Source organism: Geotrypetes seraphini, chromosome 1 (assembly GCF_902459505.1).
Source record: "Geotrypetes seraphini chromosome 1, aGeoSer1.1, whole genome shotgun sequence".
Classification (NCBI taxonomy): Eukaryota; Metazoa; Chordata; class Amphibia; order Gymnophiona; family Dermophiidae; genus Geotrypetes; species Geotrypetes seraphini.
In genome coordinates, this window is record NC_047084.1 from 20,572,876 (window position 1) to 20,594,644 (window position 21,769).

Consider the following 21,769-nt stretch of genomic DNA (forward strand, 5'->3'; position numbering starts at 1 on the left):
TCCGGATACTCTGAGCAACACAGGCTGCATGGTTAGAAAAAGTCAAAACACAAGTAGTGCCATCCGTGTCTTGTGTAGAAGCCGATGATAAAAGGAGTTCCCTGTTAGCACAAAGGGCCCTATTATAAGCGTTCTGAAGAACTTTATGAGGATAACCTCTCTCCTTAAACCTGACATAGAGTTTCTTCGCTTGTAAGCGGAACTCATTGACATCAGAACATATCCTACGGACACGGAGGAACTGGCTGACCGGTAAGGACTGTTTTAGTTTAGTGGGATGACAACTGCTGTATCTGAGATAATTATTGACTTCAGCAGGTTTTCTGTATACTGTGGTAGATAAAATATGTTCTGACTTAGAAACCCATACATCCAAAAAGGATATATGGGAAGAATTGGACTCCATAGTGAATCTCAAGTTAGAGTCCAATGAATTCAGCCAGTCTACAAAATGAGATAGTAATTCTGCTGGTCCCGTCCAGATACAGAAAACGTCATCTATGAACCTGTACCATGCCTTAATGTAAGTGTACCAAACTGAGGAATATAAATGTTGTTCCTCAAACCTTGAAACATACAAGTTGGCAATACTAGGGGCAGCTGCAGTACCCATTGCAACCCCATGTGTCTGGAGGAAAAATTGCTGGTCAAACTGGAAATAATTGTGATTCAATACCAATTGTGTCAACTGAATGAGAAAATCTGCCCTAATCCTATCATGATGAACATCCTGCATGAATATTCTAGAAACAAGTTCAAGAGCAGCTGATTGAGGGATATTGGAATACAGGGACTCAAGGTCCATGGTAACCAATATATGAGAATCTTGAATATCTGTTATATGAGAGATGCATGTCAAAAAGTGTGTGGTATCTTTGAGATAAGATGGGGCACGAGCCACTAACGGTTTGAGAAACCAATCTACAAATTTAGATAAAGGCTCCAGTACCGTGCCCCGAAGGGACACGATGGGTCTACCTGGGGGAGGACGAACCTTCTTGTGAACCTTGGGGACAATATAGAAAGTGGGGCGGCAAGGAGATGTTAATTTAAGAAATTTAGTTTCCGCCTTAGTAAGTTGGCCCTCTTCATATGCTTTATCTACCACATGAGCAATGGTAGAAATGAGAGAGTCTGTGGGATCACCCGAAAGCATGGAATAAAATCGGGTATCAGATAAATGTTTGTTGACTTCTGTAACATATTGTTGGTCATTGAGAATGACGATCGAGCCGCCTTTGTCCGCCGGCTTTATCACACACCGGTCGTCGTGACTAAGGGACTCGAGAGCGGCCCATTCAGATTTAGTAAAATTTGAATAGCTACGCGTGCTACTAAAAGATTTTTCCAAAATGTCTAAATCTTTCAGAATTAATTCACGGAAAGTGTGAAGGGCCGGATCTAGCGGGCCTGGGGGGACCCACTTAGAAGGAGCTCTTAAGATGGACTGATCCATGGTGTATGGCTGTTTGTGAAAAAATAGTCTAATCTGAAGAGAACGTATAAAACGTTCGATGTTACTGCGCACAGTAAAGGGGTCATAGCGGCATGATGGAACGAAAGAGAGACCCTTATCCAAAACCCTTAATTGATCAGGGGACAAGGGGACCCCAGACAAATTATATACTATTGATTGACCGGACCTAAAGACCTCGTCTGTGGCCGTGACGACTGGTTCGGGTCGAGATATTGTGCTCTGTTGGGTCCCCTGTTGGCATGGCGGTTTCCCCTTTGCCTCCGCTGTCTGCCCCTTCCTCCCCGAGGTAAAAAAACCGGAGACTTAGATCTAAGTCTAAGATCTTCCGAACCGCTACTGGAGCCCGAATCCAAATCTGAGCACACTACTGCTCCGACCCATTCCTTCACTGATTTGGATTCGGGCTCCAGTAGCGAAGAAACTCTATGTCAGGTTTAAGGAGAGAGGTTATCCTCATAAAGTTCTTCAGAACGCTTATAATAGGGCCCTTTTTGCTAACAGGGAACTCCTTTTATCATCGGCTTCTACACAAGACACGGATGGCACTACTTGTGTTTTGACTTTTTCTAACCATGCAGCCTGTGTTGCTCAGAGTATCCGGAAACACTGGTCTATCCTACAGTTACATCCGATTTTTCAGGATTTTCCTCGCATAGCGTATTCTCGGGCAAAAAATCTGGGAGATTATTTGCTCCATTCCAGATACAGCAAGAACAGGGGTCACGTCACACGGGAAGGTTGTCACACTAAATGTAGTGATATATGTGACATTTGTCAGACCACTATTCAAGGGAACCAATGGCAACATCCCAAAACTGGCAGACTATATACTTTGAGGTCCGATACTACCTGTAAATCTATGTGGGCTGTTTACATCATCATATGTCCCTGTACCATGATCTATGTAGGTCGTACACAAAGAACTGTCAGAACTCGTTTAATAGAACATAGATCTCGGATCAACACCCAATCATTGAGCTCTCCCATGGTTCCCCATTGCATCCAATATGGACATACGTTTCGTGATCTGCGTTGGTTCATTATTGAGCATTTGTTTACGGACTATCAGGGAAATAAAGTCAAGTGGTTACAAAGAAGAGAACAATATTGGATATTTGAACTTCAGACCCTAATTCCTAATGGACACAATGACTATATTGAATGGCATCTCACGTATTAGTTTTTGTGGACTCATTTTGGCACATATATATATATATTTTTTTCCCTTCCATGTTGTACTGTTACCTGGGGTCCAATTGTGTGTTGACATTTTGCATTTTTCTTTTCTCTTTTTGTTTTGGGATTTTTACCCATTCCCTTAACCAGTTTGTCATCTGATCTTTTTATCCAATAACATCAGTGGCTGCAGTTTAAATCGGAGGCGTTCTTCTCCGTTAAGTGCCATTTTCTGCCTTACTTTCCAAGCTACGTCGGAGGAATCACCAGTCTTAATACAGTCCAGTTGTTCCTGAAGAAGGGGGTGTACACCCCCGAAACGGAGTCCCGTTGGACGGATGATGTCTCACATCGGCTGGCTGTTCTATTGTTCAGAGGAGCTAAGTACTTCCATTCATTGACTGGCTTGGTTCAGATTTGGACAGATTTGGACACTTTCCTTCCTTGTTTTGGCCCCCCTGACAAGGAGTAGAGACAAGAGTTCCCTTGACTATTTATATTGTGTGTGTTTTTTTGATTTGTTAATCTTTTTTCACACGTAGCACTTTTTGGGGGTGCACTTGATTGATTCTTATTAACAGGAAATACCCGGGGATGTTTCACAGTTTACACTCTTTCTGAGTGTCAGCCGGTGACAGCCTTTCCCTAAGTGGGCGGCTGTGTTACTGAGGGTTCTCCTGTTTTACATTACACCATTTGTAGGTTAATTTAGGTTGTGGTCAGAGTTCTCTTGTCTCTCCCCCTTGTCGGTTGGTTCTCTTGGGGTTGGGGAGGTTTTGTTGCAATTCTCTATTTACGACATTAGGAAATGTATCATGAACATTTTCCCTGCTGCCAACTTCAGCATCTACTGACCTAAGCCAAAAGGGAACTTAGACATTTTTTTTATTATGTCCCTCTAAGTCTTTAGAGTTAATTCATGCACATTGCTATTCAAAAATGTTTTGTTGCTTTTCCTTTAAGTAAAGAAAAACCATATTTTCCAGCGCTAGTGAATCTGGAAACAAGAACTGTCACAAAACATTTTCATTAAGCTATCTCCAAGAATTGTGTCAGACTTAATTGTTGTGTATCCAGAATTTAATTGCCTCTTATGTTTGAAATAATTACACTAATAATTTCTCTCTCTGTAATCAGAAACACAGCCAGGCCAATGGTAACATTTATTTAAAATCCCTTTAGTTTTGAGTGGAATTCAGTATGGCATATTTATAAAATGGAAAGAACATTAGTCATTCAAAAAGGGAATTTTAATAAATTTCAGGATGTGTGGAGGCCATTATCAGAATATTGTAAAGAATAAGTATATATTTTTCTTCCCTGTTAAGTATAAATGAAAAATAGGGCGGGGGAGGGGGGATTTTATTATTGAAGACAATGATTTTATGAAATATAAAATGTAGGGAGGAAGGGGGATAAATTTAATTTGATAAAGATCAATTGTAAAATCTCAAGTGAATTATCTATGTTACAATGTCAGTATCAATATTGTACTTGATGTAAGTTATAAAATGAATAAAGAATTAAAATAATAATAATAATAATAAAATCCCTTCAATATTTTTTTTTTTAAGTTTGGAATCCCCTCACAAAATATAGGGCTCCTTTTACTAAGTTGCAATAGCGGTTTTAGTGCGTGTAGAATTGCTGCACACGCTAGACGCTAACGCCAGCATTGAGCTGGCGTTAGTTCTAGCCACGTAGCGCAGGTTTAACGTGAGCTAAAATTCTGCACGCGCTAAAAACGCCATCACAACTTATTAAAAGGAGCCCATAGTGACATATCACATTTAAAATGAATATCTTTTTTTGGTAATGTACATCCATGCTGTTAGTTTTCTTATGTTTAGGTATGTTTAGTCTTACGGCTCCATTTACAAAGGCGCATTAGCGGTTTTAGCGCTTGCTACAATATAACATGCGCTAAACGCTAACGCCTCTATAGAGCTTGCGTTAGTATTTTTCATTTAGCGTGTAGCGTGTAGTTAGTGTGCGCTAAAAATGCTAGTGCACCTTAGTAAAAGGAGCTCTTAGTGTCAACATTATTTGTATACTGATTATTTGTATACTGTATACTATTTTGCCAATCATTTCTGTGAACTTTTTGAGTCATGACTTGTTTATATTTGAAATTATTAATAAAATATATTGAACTTAAAAAAAATCCCTTCAATAATAATTTAAGAAATGTCATTGCTTTTCTGGAAAACTGGTGTTTTTCCATCTTGTAAGACTGATTTAGGGGGGAAGATTCTAATGCTAATATTGTAGATTCTGTGGTAGATGACTGAATAATGAGGAGGTTCGGTCATCATTTTTAGTTTACTTTCCATTGTTTTAAATTGTGGCAATATGGATCTGCTGAAATTCAGCAAAGGGATCTGTGTTTGGGAGGGCATATATTTCTTGTAGGAAAGGGAGGAAAAGCACAAGAAATTAAGGATGATGTAGCCATGGACAGGGGCACATCTCCTTTGGCTTCAGGCTCACCCAGCAGAAGTGCACATCTTATTTATAGCTAGCTGAAGACATTCTCTCCAGAATACGTGAGACTTCTGAATATTGTGGCAGATAATAAATGTGCTTCCAGCCACTGATACCGGCAACCCTGCCATGCACAGTACACCAGCCTCAAACCCTTTTGCTATTCCTTCCCTCTCCAGTAGACATATATAGTATACCCTTCAAGACACAGGTCATTCAGGAGTACTGAGCATGTGTGGCTGGAAGAGCAGCTGCTAAGTGTGACAGTGTTCGAAAGGCCCAGGTTTCCAACAGAGAATGACTTCAGAGCATACTCATCAGTCAGTGTGTTTAAAGTTGTTAAAATACATGCGGACTGTGAAAATTGCAAAGATTGGGCAAACTGGAAGATTGGGCGTCCAAAGGCAGATGAAATTTAATGTGGGCAAATGCAAAGTGATGGGGCGGGGGCGAGAGAAGAGGAGCATACAGGCAGAGAAGAAATGCATTCCACCCTTGGGTCCACCCAAAAATTGCTTTCTGACTAGTCCTAAGTACATGAAGGCGAAGAGGGAGAGAGTGAAAGCCTGGTACCTGTCATGTGTGTGAGCATGAATAGTGCAGGGGGACTAATAGTGCAAGGGTGGGGTGATATTGTGTTCTGTGGTAGGTGAAGGGAAGTCTATGGGGGATTTAAGGAGTGGTAGGTAAAGATGTGTGTCTGAAGGTAGGTATGTGGGGTATCTGTTGGGTAAAGGTGTCACTGACATGGAGAGAGGAAGGATATGTAGGAGTGTATAGTGGCTAAAGAAATATGGGTAGGGGGTACTTATGGGTGTGGAGGTGTTGAGTAGTTGGTATGTGAGAGGTGAGGACGTACCGTGTTTTCCCGAAAATAAGACAGTGTCTTATATTAATTTTAGGCCAAAAAACGCACTAGGTCTTATTTTCGGGGTATGTGCATGATCAACTCTCCCTTCCTCTCCTTCATCCCAATTCTTTCTCTTTCCTTTTTCTCCCCCACATGTGTAGCACCTTGCCTTCCCTCCCTCCCATTCCTCGTGCAGCAGGACCCTTGCCCAGCTTCTATCCTTTCCTCCCTCCCATCCCTTGTGCAGCAGGACCCTTACCCAGCTTCTATCCTTCCCTCCCTCCCATCCCTCGTGCAGCAGGACCCTTGCCCAGCCCTCCCATCCGAACCCTGCCAACCGCGAGCGAGCCCTAGTACATACCTCCCTAAGCAGCATCGGGCAAGCAGCACTCTAAACAGGCTGCTTCAGCCTTGTCTGCCTGTGAATTCACTCTGCCATGTTACTGGCCAACTTCAAGGAGTCAGAAGATTCACATAACAGTACATCCCATGATGTACTTGGCTGTTTCACCTCTAGCCTAATGTGCTAAGGACCCCTGAAGATGGCATTTTTTTGCTGAAACACGGACCGTGAAGGGCCAATTTAACTTACACATAGCACTTTTTCATGTTTATGTTTTGTTAGTGTTGACTTCGGTCAGATTTTTATAATACGTTTTTATAATATGATTGTTTGATACTGTATTGCATATATTTTTAACTAACACCAATAAATGTTGACATTTTAACTCCTGCAAGTCCAAGACTTGGTTTCAGCTTTTGGTTTTTCTATTATTGCCTCGATTTTTCATCCAGGAGTATATGAATCAGCTCAATTATTATGAATATACATGGGTAATCTCTAATTAACCTATTGTAGGCCTTAAGGCAACTTTTGGAAAGAGCTATTTTGGGTTTGCAGTGATAAAAGTTGTGAATTCTTATGCAATCAAGACCTTTGGCTTTCTTATTTGGAATGACTTTTTAAAATTTTGCACTTATGTTGGAAATGTAGAGCATGCTGTTAAGATTTGTGGAACTAACTCCTACTTTCATGCATTTGAAATGTATTCTATAGACAGCAGTATGTGCAAAATGTATAGAGGTGTGAAGACTCTTGTAAGGCACTGTATATTAATTATGACAGAATATGTATAAAATTAAGTTGTTAAAGAGAAAGGGAAAAATATACAAAATAGCATTAGGTTTGAAATTAGCTGCAAAACGCATACTTACCTTATATACTCGAATATAAGTCAATCCGAGTATAAGACAAGGTACCCTTTTTTTCCCCCATAAAAGGAGAAAAAAAGGCTGACTCAAATATAAGACTGGGGGGTTAATATTCATGTGTCCTGCCATGTTCATCCTCTTATGCCACCAAGATTTGGGCTTCTGGCACCTGTGGCCTTTCTTTTGCTGCCAGATTGAGACCCAGTAGTACGCAAAATGACCTGCTCCAGACCAAATCCAAAGGCCTCTACTCCCCCTCATCCTTCTTGATCTATCTGCAGCTTTTGACATAGTAAATCACCACCTACTCATTGATACACTGTCCTTACTTGGATTTAAGGGCTGTTATTGCATGATTTTCTTCCTCTACCACCATCCTGCTGTCAGTCAGTGTACCTCAGGGCTCTTTCCTGGGACAACTATTTTTCTCCATCTACTTCTTCCCTTGGTGCTTTAATCTCCTCCCATGGCTTCCAGTATCACCTCTATGCTATCAACTTGAAGATCTTTCATTCTACACTTGAAATCTTAACAGACATTCAGTCCCTGGTTTCAACCTGCTTGTCTGGCATCGCTACCTAGATGGTTCGCCGCCATCTAAAATTAAACAGGAGATGGGAGCTCCTCATCTTTCCACCCAAACCTGTCTCTCCTCTTCTCCAAGTTCTCTATTTCTGTGAACAACATCTTCAACTTCCCTGTCTCATCGGCTCACAATCCTGGGGTAATAAGAACATAAGAAACGCCTTCACCGAATCAGACCTTTGGTCCATCTAGTCCGGTGACCCGCACATGCAGAGGCCAAGCCAGGTGTTCCCCGATGAAGACCTTGTTTACCCGTATCCCTCAATGTGATTTGTAAGAAGGTGTGCATCCAACTTTCCCTTGAAACCCAGAATGGTGGTCTCCGTCACAACCTCCTCCAGGAGAGCATTCCAAGCATCCACCACTCGCTGTGTGAAACAGAACTTCCTGTTGTTTCTTTCTCTGCAATATAGCTAAAATCAGACCCTTCCTTTCTGAGCACACTACTAAGATCCTCATCCATACCTCATCACCTCTCGCCTAAACCACTTCAACCTGCTTCTCACTGGCCTAAAACTAAACCATTCCTCTCCCCTTCAATCTGTTTAGAACTCTGCTGCATGCCTCAAATTCCATCAATGTCACTATGCCTATATCACCCTTCTCGTCAAGTCACTTTATTGGCTCCCTATTTTTTTCCACATACAGTTCAAACACCTTACTGACCTACAAAGGGTATTTGCTTCTCAGTTCCTCAGTATCTCTCTCCCAATCAGTTAGTTTCCAAGCCATTGACAGCCCTACAGGAGAGAACAGGAAGAGAAGAATAGGGAGACCCCCCCAACAAGACTTTGATCCGCTTATAAACATATAGCTCATATCCACACCATGGAGAGGAAAGGAACAAATAAACAATTTTTATTAGCAAAAGGCCATAAGAAACTGTGGAACTCTGGGGAAACCCCAAGTAACTATATTTAATCAGTATACAATATCTTCCAATTTATTATAGCTGACAGAAAGTTCAAAGACGCAGCCTTCAAGTTGCATAAGGTCCATGCAGGCATATTGACAATGATGGGCTAGGGGTTCAGCATACCATCCCTATCTACTGGAAAAGATATTACTATCCCTATCTACTGGAAAAGATATTATCAAGGTAAGAGCCTAATTTCTTTTTCCAGTGCAACAGAGATGGTACGCTAAACCAAGGGACATACTTAAGAAGTCCCAGAAATCTCAGCCTTCAAAACTGAGACTCCAAAGGAGAAATCCTCTTGAGCTGCTAAGTTCACCCTAAAAAACTTGGTGAAAGTATGAAGGAACGACCAAGTCACCACCCAGCATATCTCATCCGGAGGAATCGTCCTGGCTTCAGCCCAGGAAGAGGCAATCCCTCTTGTCAAATGCACTTGAAAACACAAAGGAAGGCTGCCTACCACAGGCAATGTAGCAGGATGAAATAGCTGACCTGATCCATCTTCAAATGGTAGCCTTGGAAGCCAGCCTCCCCTTCTTAGTCAGATTCGTCAACATGAAGAGGTGGTCCAAGAGACAAAAGTAATTCGTAACCTCCAGGTAACGCAAAACAGCCCTCTGGACATCCAGCAGTTCAAGACTTCGTCCATCTTCTTAGAATCCAAGGGCTGTAAAGCTGGAAGGTGAACTTTCTAGTTGATGAGAAACGCTGAGAGCACCTTTGGCAAGAAAGAAGGAACGGTCTTCAAGCAAACCCCGGCTTCTGTGATATGCAGGTAAGGGTCTCTGCATGACAAGGCAGTTCAGAGACATGCCTTGCAGAAATGATGGCCACCAGAAAACACTGTCTTGATAGTCAAGTCCATTAGGGTGGCATCCTGTAAAGGTTCAAACAGAGCTCTCAAGAATCCTTCCAACATGTTATAATACAGACAGTTGCACGGAGAAGGACATTAACATTGGAAATTGAGTCTCAACAGTTTATAGCGACTCTCAAATGGAAAATTGCCTGCATCAATCAATGTGGCAGGTTTGGTGCCTGTGATACAAATTAAACTTGCCCAGGGAATATCTTTGACTTTAAATTAAAAGAAAGAGTAATGATTTGTGTTAAGCGCTGTATAAATTTAACAAATTAAAGCACAACTAATTATGTTGGCCTTTCTCAATTAACCTCTACAGGTTCACTGCCACTCACTGAAGAAATGGACTAGATCTTACAGTGAACAAATGTGTTTGCAAAAACCTAGTTTGATATATTTTTTGATTAATTTAAGATTTAAAAGCAGATAACAATTATGAGGCCCATCCAGCCTGCTCAAGTTCACTTCCTGTTCAGCTCTTGCTTTTCCTTCACTTCTTTAACATTAAGACCCCTTGTGTTTATCCCAGACACTTTTTTTATTATTATTTCTGCCAGGGTAAGGGTTACAGTTAGCAGGGGATGGTTAAACTGCTGGCTAGTGTGATGAGCAGAGGGAAAGTATTACGCGTTGAAGGCAATCTCAAAAAGGTGGGCTTTCAGTCTATTTTTGAACAAGGGCAGCGAGATTACTTACAACAGGGGTGTCCAATGTCGGTCCTCGAGGGCTGCAGTCCAGTCGGATTTTCAGGATTTCCCCAATGAATATACATGAGGTCTATTTGCATGCACTGCTTTCATTGTATGCTAATAGATCTCATGCATATTCATTGGGGAAATCCTGAAAACCCGACTGGATTGCGGCCCTCGAGGACCGACATTGGACACCCCTGACTTACAAAGTGGTGCACAAAAGAGCTAGAATCATTTTACGATGGATAATACAATGGCATCTGGCAAAGTCACAGGTTGCTGCGCTAGCTCCTCTCACCACTATCGGCAAAGCATGCAGATGGTAACAGCCATGTAGCTCCAACATAGCTCATATAGCCTTTATAATAGGTAAAAAAGAAGGAGCTATTCACTAAGTCTGAGGGCAGTGAGAGTGATGAGGCAGCTGCTATTACTGGGATGGAAACAAGGGTCTTGAAGTGTGAAGAGAATTAATGGGTTGGGCACAGTGTAAAGATGAAAGTTTCCCTACGGCCATCCTTGGGCCAGCCCTGAGTAGATGGGTAATTATTTCCAGGGTTTACAAAATCTACATCTGTCTTTCTGTTTTACCGGGTTCTTTTAAAGCTAGCTGTATACAGTACTTTTCATTGTTCATCGCCATCTCTTCTATTCACCTTTCCTAAACCATTTCTGTGTGAGGTTTTGCTTAGCTTGTGGTTGCCAAAGTTACTGACTTTCTCGCTGTATCTATGCCTTAGCCAACTGACTGTCCTTACTTGCTGGTTCAACTCTTTAAATAGCTTGTTTTCTTGGTTTGCGAATATAATTGTCTCCTTTCCCATATGTGTTCGCAAATTCTCAATCATCCCTTCTATTAACGATATTTGCCCAAGTTTTAGGATGGTTTATCACTTCTGTACTTCAGCACATCTTGAATATTTGGATCTGCTGATGATGATCTTAAGAGGTCTATACCAACAGTCACACTGAAACCCTCTCTAGGTGTATCAACCTGCAAAGGCATTAAGCAGGCCATGGATTAAGTTCAAAGGTTTACCTATGGAAGTGTAATAGCTTTCCTTCTTGTTTAACTGTATTTGGAAAAGAAAACTAATAGCTATGAAAAGAAAGAATAAAATGGTAGAGACAACTCAGTACTTAAACAACATGTTAGCTTCGAGCTGTTGTCACCTTGTTCCCCCTGTTCTGCCATTTCTGAATCATAAAATAATAGACAAATTTCTCTTTAATCCCGGTATCTATTCAGTACATGACTGCTATGCTGCAGATAGATACAGGGTATAATCAAGCCTGAATATAAATGACTATAATTAGCTGTTACAGGGTACATCTTACTAAAGCAGGCAAAGAAATTATTTAATGCAAATATCTTTTTATCTGTGGTAGAGAGGTGAAAGGCTAAAATCTACTTAATGTGAAAGATGAATCAATTAAAACTCAAAACAGTTCTTCATTTACAACCACCTGGATACTTCTCCTATAAAATGCATTCACACACTATATATGACAAATATTTGGAACAGATTTACCAATCTGGTGCCCATGCCATAATCAGATTTAGAAACATAGAAACATGACTTAGAGAGAGAGAGTCGATGGTTTGGGAACCGGTATACCCAGAGGATAACGTGCAGGAAGATAAAGGGGAAGACTCACCGGATCACAGGCAAGACAGATCAAAAGGGACATAAGAGGGAAGAAAATGCAAGAAAGGAACAGGCCACAAACTCAAGTGTATGTACATGAACGCAAGGAGCCTAAGGAATAAGATGGGTGAATTAGAAGCTACGGCACAAAAAGATAACGTGGACATCATCAACATCACGGAAACATGGTGGACTGAGGAAAACATCTGGGACACTGTGCTACCGGGATGCAACCTATACCACAGAGACAGAGTGGCTCAAAAAGGTGGGGGCATTGCCATATATGTCAAAGAGGGAATTGAATCTACTGGAGAGAACATGTCACAACAGACAGATAAATTAGAGTCTCTATGGGTAAAAATTCCGGGAACAAATGAACTGGAAACGAAGATTTTCATCTACTACCGACCCCCAGGGTAGTCCAAAGAAATTGATGTAGAAATGACGGACAAGATTAAATGCAACTGCAAGAGAGGAAACACAGTTAACATGGGTGAATTCAATTATCCGTGGATAGACTGGAACCTAGGCACCTCCGGCTGCGCTAGGGAGACCAAGTTCCTGGATGCTGTAGTGATTGAGACTGGAACAACTTGTTAAGGAAAATACAAGAGGAAATGCAATTCTGGACTTAACTCTAAATGGACTCCGAGGACCGGCACAAGGTATAGAAGTAGAAGGGACGCTGGGAAACAGCGATCACAACATGATCCGCTTCGATCTGGACGCAGGGGCAAAACATCGGTCCAGAACAACAGCTACGGCACTGAACTTCCAAAAAGGGAATTACAAAGGGATGAGACTCATGGTGGGGAAGAAGATTAAGAAGAAGATAAACACTATAAAAATGCTAGAGCAAGCTTGGTCCTTTTTTAAGGACACAGTCACCGAGGCAAAATTTATATATACCGCGTATCAACAAGGGATCCAAGAGGAAAAAGAACAAGGAACCGGCATGGCTCACTGTAGAGGTGAAGGAAGTGATCAGAAACAAGAAAACTTTGTTTAAGGAATGGAAAAGATCAAGAACGGATGAAAATTGGAATAAGCACAAACAACATCAACACAGTTGCCATAAGGCAGTAAAAGGGGCCAAAAAAGGCTATGAGGAAAAAATAGCCAAAGAGGCGAAAAACTTCAAGCCGTTCTTTCGATATATTAAGAAGAAACGACCCGTGAAGGAAGCGGTTGGATGATTGGATGATCGTAGAATAAAGGGAGTGCTAAAGCAGGACAAAGTAATTGCCAACAAACTGAACACATTTTTTTGAATCGGTATTTACCGAAGAGGATATACATGGCATACCGGAACCCATCAGGCTATATGCTGGAAACGAAGATGGGAAACTGACAGGGTTGACAGTCAATCTAGAAGAGGAATCAATAGGCAGATCAATAGGCTTAAGAGTGATAAATCCCCGGGACTGCATGGCATCCATCCGAGGGTCATCAAGGGACTATAGCTGAACTGCTTCAACTAATAGCCAATGTTTCGATCAAATCGGGAAAGATTAAGGAAGACTGGCAGTCTGACCAGTGAGTCTGACCTCAGTACTGTGAAAGATAGTAGAGACGCTGATAAAGGACCGCATCATTGATCACCTTGACAGACACGGTCTGATGAGGACCAGCCAGCACGGTTTCAGCAAAGGCAGATCTTGCTTGACAAACTTGCTGCACTTCTTCGAGGGAGTAAACAGGCAGATAGACAAGGACGACTCGGTCGACATTGTATATCTGGATTTTCAGAAGATGTTCGATAAGGTTCCATATGAACGACTACTTCGGAAAATTGCGAGCCATGGAATCGAGGGTGAAATACTCACGTAGATTAAAAACTGGCTGGAGCATAGGAAACAGAGAGTGGGGGTAAATGGACAATACTTGGCATCACCAGTGGGGTGCCGCAGGGCTCGGTACTTGGACCCATGCTCAGACCCGTGCTCTTCAACATCTTTATAAACGATCAGGACATTGGTACGACGAGTGAGGTGATTAAATTTGCGGACGATATGAAGTTATTCAGAGTAGTGAAGACACAGGGGGATTGCGAAGATCTGCAACGTGACATAATCAAGCTCGAGAAATGGGCATCGACATGGCAAATGAGGTTCAACGTGGATAAGTGTAAAGTGACGCATATCAGTAACAAAAATCTCATGCATGAATACTGGATGTCCGGGGCGGTACTTGGAGAGACCTCCCAGGAAAGAGACTTGGGGTTCTGATCGACAAGTTGATATAGCCGTTTGCGCAATTCATGGCAGTGGCGAAAAGGGCGAACAGAATGCTAGGAATGATAAAGAAAGGGATCAGGAACAGATTGGAGAAGGTTATCATGCCGCTGTACCGGGATTGTCCCTCACCTGGAGTACTGCATCCAGCACTGGTCGCCATACATGAAGGAGGACACGGTACTATTTGAAAGGGTCCAGAGAAGAGCGATTAAAATGGTTAAGGTGCTGGAGGAGTTGCCATACAGTGAGAGATTGGAGAAACTGGGCCTCTTCTCCCTTGAAAAGAGGAGACTCAGAGGGGACATGATAGAAACATTTAAAATACTGAAGGGAATAGACTTAGCAGATAAAGGCAGATTGTTCACCCTCTCCAAAGAAGGGAGAACAATCTCTCTAAAGTTGAAAGGGGATAGATTCCGTACAAACGTAAGGAAGTTCTTCTTCACCCAGAGAGTGGTAGAAAACTGGAACGCTCTTCCGGAGTCTGTTATAGGGGAAAACAGCCTCCAGGGATTCAAGACAAAGTTGGACAAGTTCCTGCTAAACCGGAATGTACGCAGGTGAGGCTGGACTCATTTAGATCACTGGTCTTTGACCTGGGAGCCGCCGCGTGAACACAATGGATCACTGGTCTGACCCAGCAACGGCAATTCTTATGTTCTTACACCACATCTAGCGCACATCCTCTATCCAGTTCTCTGGTCACCCCTTCAAAGAAATTTTTTTTAAAAATTTCTTTATTCATTTTAAAGCCATAAGTAAGTGCAAAATATAATACAATCATATAACTATAAAAAAGCACTTAAATACAATTACAATTGTAATCTATGACAAAAAGATATATCATTCCCCCATAATTATATCCAAAAAGTACACTCAGATTGAGAAATTGAAAAATATATTCCAACCCACCCTCCCACCCACCCACCCACCCTGGACATGTATGACCAAAGTGTATAATCTCCAATCACTCTTTGCAAAATTTTGTCAATGGCTGCCAAATCTTCCAAAATTTCTTATAATGTCCCTGAAGTATAGCCATATTACGTTCCATGTTAAAAACATGACAGAGAGACTCCCACCAAAAGGAATAGTTCAGTCTATCCCAGTTTTTCCAATTCCTTAGAATAAGCTGTATGGCAACCCCTGTCATAATAAAGAGAAGTTTATTATTGTGAGATGATCTTTGGCTTTTAGCTCTCATCATAGTGCCAAATAGCACAGTGTCATATGTTAGTGCCACTGGATTTTCCATTACTTTCTTTATCTGATCCCAAATAGATCTCCAAAATTGAAGTATCAAGGGACAATAAAATAATAAATGATCTCATGTCCCAGGTTTGAGATGACAATGCCAACACCTATTGGACATGGAACTATCTAATTTCTATAACTGAACTGGGGTCCAAACTGCTCTATGCAACAAAAAAAACTAAGTTTGTCTCATAGATGCAGACACTGTACATCTCATCCTCCAAGTCCAGATTCGTGGCCATTGAGACGCAGTAATCTGATACTTTATCTCAATGCTCCAAATGTCACGAAGACCAGATTTTGGTTTCTAATTCAAAAATCCAGATATTAATTTATACCACTGAGCGGCCTTTATTAGATGTCTGTGTGGAACAGGCTTTGCTAAAATCTAATTACATCACATCTAGCGCACATCCTCTATCCAATTCTCTGGTTATCCAATCAAAGAAATTGATCAGATTTGTCTGACAAGACCTATCTCTAGTGAAGTTCAAGTTTCAAGTTTATTAGGATTTTATATACCGCTTATCAAGGTTATCTAAGCGGTTTTTACAATCAGGTACTCAAGCATTTTCCCTCTCTGTCCCGGTGGGCTCACAATCTATCTAACGTACCTGGGGCTATGGAGGATTAAGTGACTTGCCCAGGGTCACAAGGAGCAGTGCGGGGTTTGAACCCACAACCCCAGGGTGCTGAGGCTGTAGATCCAACTACTGCGCCTCCGGTCCTGTAATCCACATGATTCCAGAAACTTGACCATTCTCTGTTTTAAAAGCATTTCCATTAATTTGCTTACCACAGAAGTCAGACTTACTTGCCTGTAATTCCCTACTTCTTCCTTACTTCCACTTTTTTTCAAAACATATGCAATCAACAGTCCTCTCAGCAATCCACATGAAAGGGTGAAAAGGGGATTCCGTTATGACAGAAATAAATGTTCTAATAGAAGTGTTTGATCTTTTCATTCTAAAAGTACACAAGTATTCAAAATCTCAGTGAAGTGCCTCTTTATCATTTCCCTTGGACTTATACCTACCTTTATTCGGGCATATTATTTGCCTGGTAGAGTATTGGAACAGCAAGTGGAGGATCAGATTCAGGTTGAGCAGGAACTAGAGAATGACACGGTGGCGGTTTACCCACGGCTACTGCGTTTATCCGCGGGTAGCCCGCCAAAAACGGGGATTGAAAATTAGCAGCCTTTGCGGGGACGGGGACAAGGCCATCACCGCCCCGTGGAGCGGTGAATGGTCTTGTCACCGCAGTGAGGCATAAAGGATCGTGCGGTCCCCGCAGCCCCCACCCGCACGCCGGCTCGATCGTTTAACCAGCTTCCTCTCTCCACCCCACCTTAGTTTGCCGGCTTTTTTTTTTTTTTTCAGCAACCGGAACGCTTTCAAAAGAGCCGCGCACGCGCGGCTGCTCAGTATTCAATCTTCTGCTCTGACCCAACCAGAAACAGGAAGTTGCAGCAGAGCAGAAGATTGAACTTTGAGCAGCCGCGCATGCGCGGCTCTTTGAAAGCGTGCCGGTCGCCGAAAAAGAAAACCGGCAAACTAAGGAGAGCTGGAGAGCAGTAGCGTACCAAGGGGGGGGGGCGGGAGGGGCGAAAAAGGTAATGGCGCCAGGCCTTGGAGCATCGAGGCAGACCGCTTCTCCCCCCTCCCAGCCGAACCCCCGCTGACCCTCCTATATCTCCCCCCCCAAGTGAACCTTTCCGACCCTCCCAGCAAAAGCAGCAAACCTCCCTCCAGTAGCGTCGGCTTTCTCCTCCCTCTGCCACATCACTGATGACGTCATCAGTGACACGGCAGAGTGAGGAGAAAGCCGCGAAGGAGGTTTGCTGCTCTCGCTGGGAAGGTCGGAAAGGTTCACAGGGGGGGGAGATAGGAGGGTCAGCGGGGGTTCGGCTGGGAGGGGGGAGAAGCGGTCTGCCTCGATGCTCCATTACCTTCTTCGGGCAGCAGCAGTGTTTACAATTCGCTGCTGTTGCCGGCTTCAGGCCTTGTTCTCTGCCGGGTCCTGCCTACTTCCTGTTTTCATGAAGACAGGACCTGACAGAGAGGAAGGCCTGAAGCGGGCAACAGCAGTGAATTGTGAATGCTGCTGCTGCCCGATGAAGTTCAGGACATCAGGACATCAGGGAAGGAGCAGGGAGAAATCGTCTGCTGGCTTGGGGGTGAGGGTAGGGAAAGAATCGTGGAAGTGGAGAAATTGGCATGATGGCTTTGTGGGGGCTAGGGGGAGAGAGAAAGAAAGGAAAAAATAAAGAGGGGGGCCAGGGGGAGAGAGAAAGAAAGGCAGAAATAAAGAGGGGTCAGGGGGAGAGAGAAAGAAAGGCAGAAAGAAAGAGGGGGTCAAGGGGGAGAGAAAGAAAGGCAGAAAGAAAGAGGAGGGCCAGGGGGAGAGAGAAAGAAAGGCAGAAAGAAAGAGGGGAGCCAGGGGGGAGAGAGAAAGAAAGAGGGGGGGGCAGGAGAAGAAAGAAGAAGAACCAGAAGAAGGACCAGAGACTCATGAAATCATCAGACAAAAAGGTAGGAAAAATGATTTTATTTTCAACTTAGTGATCAAAATTTTGTCTGCTGTCTATATTTTGCACTATGGCCCCCTTTTACTAAAACGCAATAGTGTTTTTTAGCGCAGGGAGCCTATGAGCGTCGAGAGCAGCGTGGGGCATTCAGCGCAGCTCCCTGCGCTAAAAACCGCTATCGCAGTTTAGTAAAAAGGGAGGGGGAATATTTGTCTATTTTTGTATAGTTGTTACTGAGGTGACATTGCATAAAGTCATCTGCCTTGACCTCTTTGAAAACCCGCGGAATATAAATGATAATTAACATTTTCTCTGCGTACAGCGTGCTTTGTGTTTTTAAAATTTTATTGTTGGTAGATCATTTTGACTTGGCCACAAAGGTAAGGGGGAGGGAGGGAGGGGAGCTGCTGAAAGACATCTAGTAATCCTTGCAGGCTTGACTGTGCAGAGAATTATTTTTGTAAAATCATGTTTTGTTATGTGACTGGCATTATCTAGACTTTAATTTCTATGAATGAATAGAATGAAAATGATATAAAATTACTTGCTTGCAGGGACCGCGTGTTCCAGCTCACACAAGGAAGGAGGGGGTGAAAGGAAAAAAGTTTCTCTTCTTTGGAAATAGATTCTGAAGTGACCTCATCAAAGAAGACCAGCACCAAAAGTACAAGAAATCCCTTAAACAATGTCAAAAGAGCCCAAAATAGAAAACTGCTACTGCCTTGAGACTCCATTATTGAAGGAATCAACTTGAAATCACAGAAGAGACAGGAAAAGGTTAAATGCCTCATGGAATCCTCAGGTACAAAACACAAACCAAATTGTGAATGAAATCAGAGCAGACAGTAAGAATTATAAAATTGATATCATTATCCATCTGGAAAAAAAGGCGTACTAGAAATAATGCCTCAGCAATACAATTTTCAGAAGTTCTATTTGCTCATGGTAAGGGAGAAGAGAGACTGCTAGTGATGGTGGGGGGACTGATAGAAGATATGAAAGAAGGGTAGTAGAAAGGAACAGATGGTAAAGGAGGGAGGGAAGGGTGGTGGTGGAAAGGAATAGAACAGACATTGAAAGAGGGTAGAGAGGAACAGACCCTGAAAGGAAATGTGGAAGGCAGAGTGGGGAGAAGACGCTGGAAGGGAAGAAGACAGATGCCAGACTATGGGGGAGCGGATGGAAGAAGATGGGTGCTAGACGGGGACGGTGACGGGGCGGTGAATGGGATGGCAGTGGCGGTGACGGGGCGGTGAAAGGGATGGCGGTGACGGTGACGGGGCGGTGAAGGGAACGGTGGTGACGGGGCGGTGCAGAGGATGGTGGGCCGGGGACGGTGCAGTGACGGGGACAGATTTTTTCCCTGTGTCATTCTCTAGCAGGAACCTCAATTAGACTTGACTGCAATATTGGAAGTATCTGATAAAGACTTGACTAAACCAGCAACTCTTCTATTATCTGTGGCATTACTGCCAGACAAAGAATGGATATTAAAATGTTCTTTAAAAATAAATCCAAGGAGTTTCTAGGTTTGAAAATCCAAGTTTTCCCAGATGTTAGTAAAGAAACTCAAAATCGTAGATGTCAATTTATTTTATTAAAACCAGGTATTGCTCGGTTAGGTGGTATTTTCTTCTTACGTTTTACATATAAATCTGTAGTAAGGTATCGAGATAATAAATATTGGGCTCATAATCGAAAGAGAAAAATGTCCAAAAACCAGCCTAAGTCGGCACTTGGACGAACATTTCCCAAATACGTCCAAGTGCCGATAATAAAAACGGGTTTTAGACGTATTTCTAAACTAATTAAGCTCAGTTTTTGTAATTAAGCTCAGTTTTAAATGACCTAGGCCTTCATAGTGCCGCTGAACGACCAAAGCTATACGGGGCGTTTAGGGAGGAGTGTCGAGGGCGGGAGTTGGGCGGGACATGGGCTGGCTTAGATTTAGTCATACAGCATGTATAACCAAAAGTTATACAGCCCAGGATCGACGGAACTTGGACATTGTGACTTAGACCATCTAAAACATGGTCTATGTCACAAAAATCCACCTAAAGTCACCAGATAAGCACTGCAAACACATAAAACAGACCCACACACACTACCCCAGTGATCCCCGACCCCCCCACCCCCATAAAAATATTAATCACACCTTGAAAATTCAGCTTCCAGACCATCATCACCTGGCCGCCTGGCATAGGAAAGCCTAGTCGTCCAGCACAGAGGCGGCTTAAGTCGTCTTGGGGGTGGGTTAGGGACTCATGGAGAGGAGGATCCATGCCCATAAGCCCCTGTAATCACTGCAGTGATACTTAAACATGTGCACTCCCCTATACACCCCCAAAACCCTTTTGTACTGGCATATAAGTGGCTCCTGCAGCCATAAGGGCTATTAGGGTGGTAGATAAGTGGGTCTAGGGGATTCTGGAGGTGGTTTGGGGGGCTCACCATGACCTATAAGGGAGCTGTAGTGAGGAGAAGACATGGCACCCTTTTTGTGAAATTCACAGCAGTGCCCTGTAAGGTACCCCACTATTTAGGTGGCATGTCTGGGTGTTCAGTTCATCACTTTGCAGACCCCTCCCACGTCCAACAAGGCTTGTTCTAGGCGTTTTGGACTTGGATGAAAAGTTGGACGAAAATGTGGTATAAAGATGGACGATTTAGTGACTTGGACGATCAGATCAGCATGATGTATAGTTAGACGATTTTCGAAAGAAAAAAAATTCTGGACGTATTTTTCAAAAATGTGTCCTAGGCTGTTTTTTTTACTTTGGACGACTTGCGACTTAGACGCAAAAGGACTTAGACGTCCCTTTCGATTATGCCCCTCCACGTATTTTTTGAACCGGCTCAACTTACAACTTTCCTGACACGGAAATGCCTGGAAAAGGAAGGAACATCAGCTAGCTAAATGTAGAAATATAAGCCCCTTGAATCAGTCATCAGATACCTTTTTTTCTTTTTCTGTATAAAGTTTATTCTTTGAATTCACTCGTAGATTCTTGGATCAATTTGAAGACTTGAGATTGTGTGACTAGTGTGAAGTTATTGAAAAGGAATTTTCTTTTATTAGTTTCCCTAAGGCGTTGTATTCCTATAAACTTTCTGTATAAAATGTCTGATTTTGTTAAAATGTAAAATTGATAAATAAATAAAGAAGTAGTGTTAGGTGATACAGAATTAATTTTTTCTGCCATTGAATATTTGGAGTTTCAAGTTTATTCAAAAAATTTTTAAACCGCCCAATCAGCCTTCTAGGCAGTGAACACTATGTTAAAAACATATATGGGGTAACTATACATCCTTTAAAACAATAATCATTATTTAAAACATTTAAAAACAATACCAAAACAAACAGGAATAAAAAAAAGGGAAGAAGGATAGAACTACAATTTATCAAGTAAGAAAGAACAAAAGGGAGGGAGTCTTACATTATAAAAAAAGTCTGCATCTGAAATGGACATCTGAAAGGTATTACAACTATCCTATTTCAATAAGGAACATCTGTTGTCAAGCTAACCTGGTAAGCTCAGTGGGAAAGATGTGAACTGATTATGCAGCTCGATCTTCAAGTTGGATCCATAATACTCACAGAATAAAGTAGGACAGATAGCATTACACTGAGGTCCTTCTATTCCCCAGGTCAGTTGAGATTGGGGGTGTTGCAGAAACAGTGTTCACAGCCTCCTCCTTCTCCCCAACTTAGGAGGGAGTCCTTATCACCTAGTGACTGGACTCAGGAAAGAGCCATGGTACATTCTCCCTCAGCCAAAGAACTGTGGCTACAATAAGTCCCTTGAAAGGGATATGGAAAATAGTGCAGGATAGTTATGAAT

At 42.5% G+C, this 21,769-nt stretch overlaps 1 protein-coding gene across 10 annotated transcripts in view; it reads right to left on the reverse strand.

The window, feature by feature from the left end:
• The window catches only part of MSH3 (mutS homolog 3), a 451,221-nt gene that overhangs the window by 227,303 nt on the left and 202,149 nt on the right, over nt 1-21,769 (reverse strand). The window lies entirely within an intron of this gene.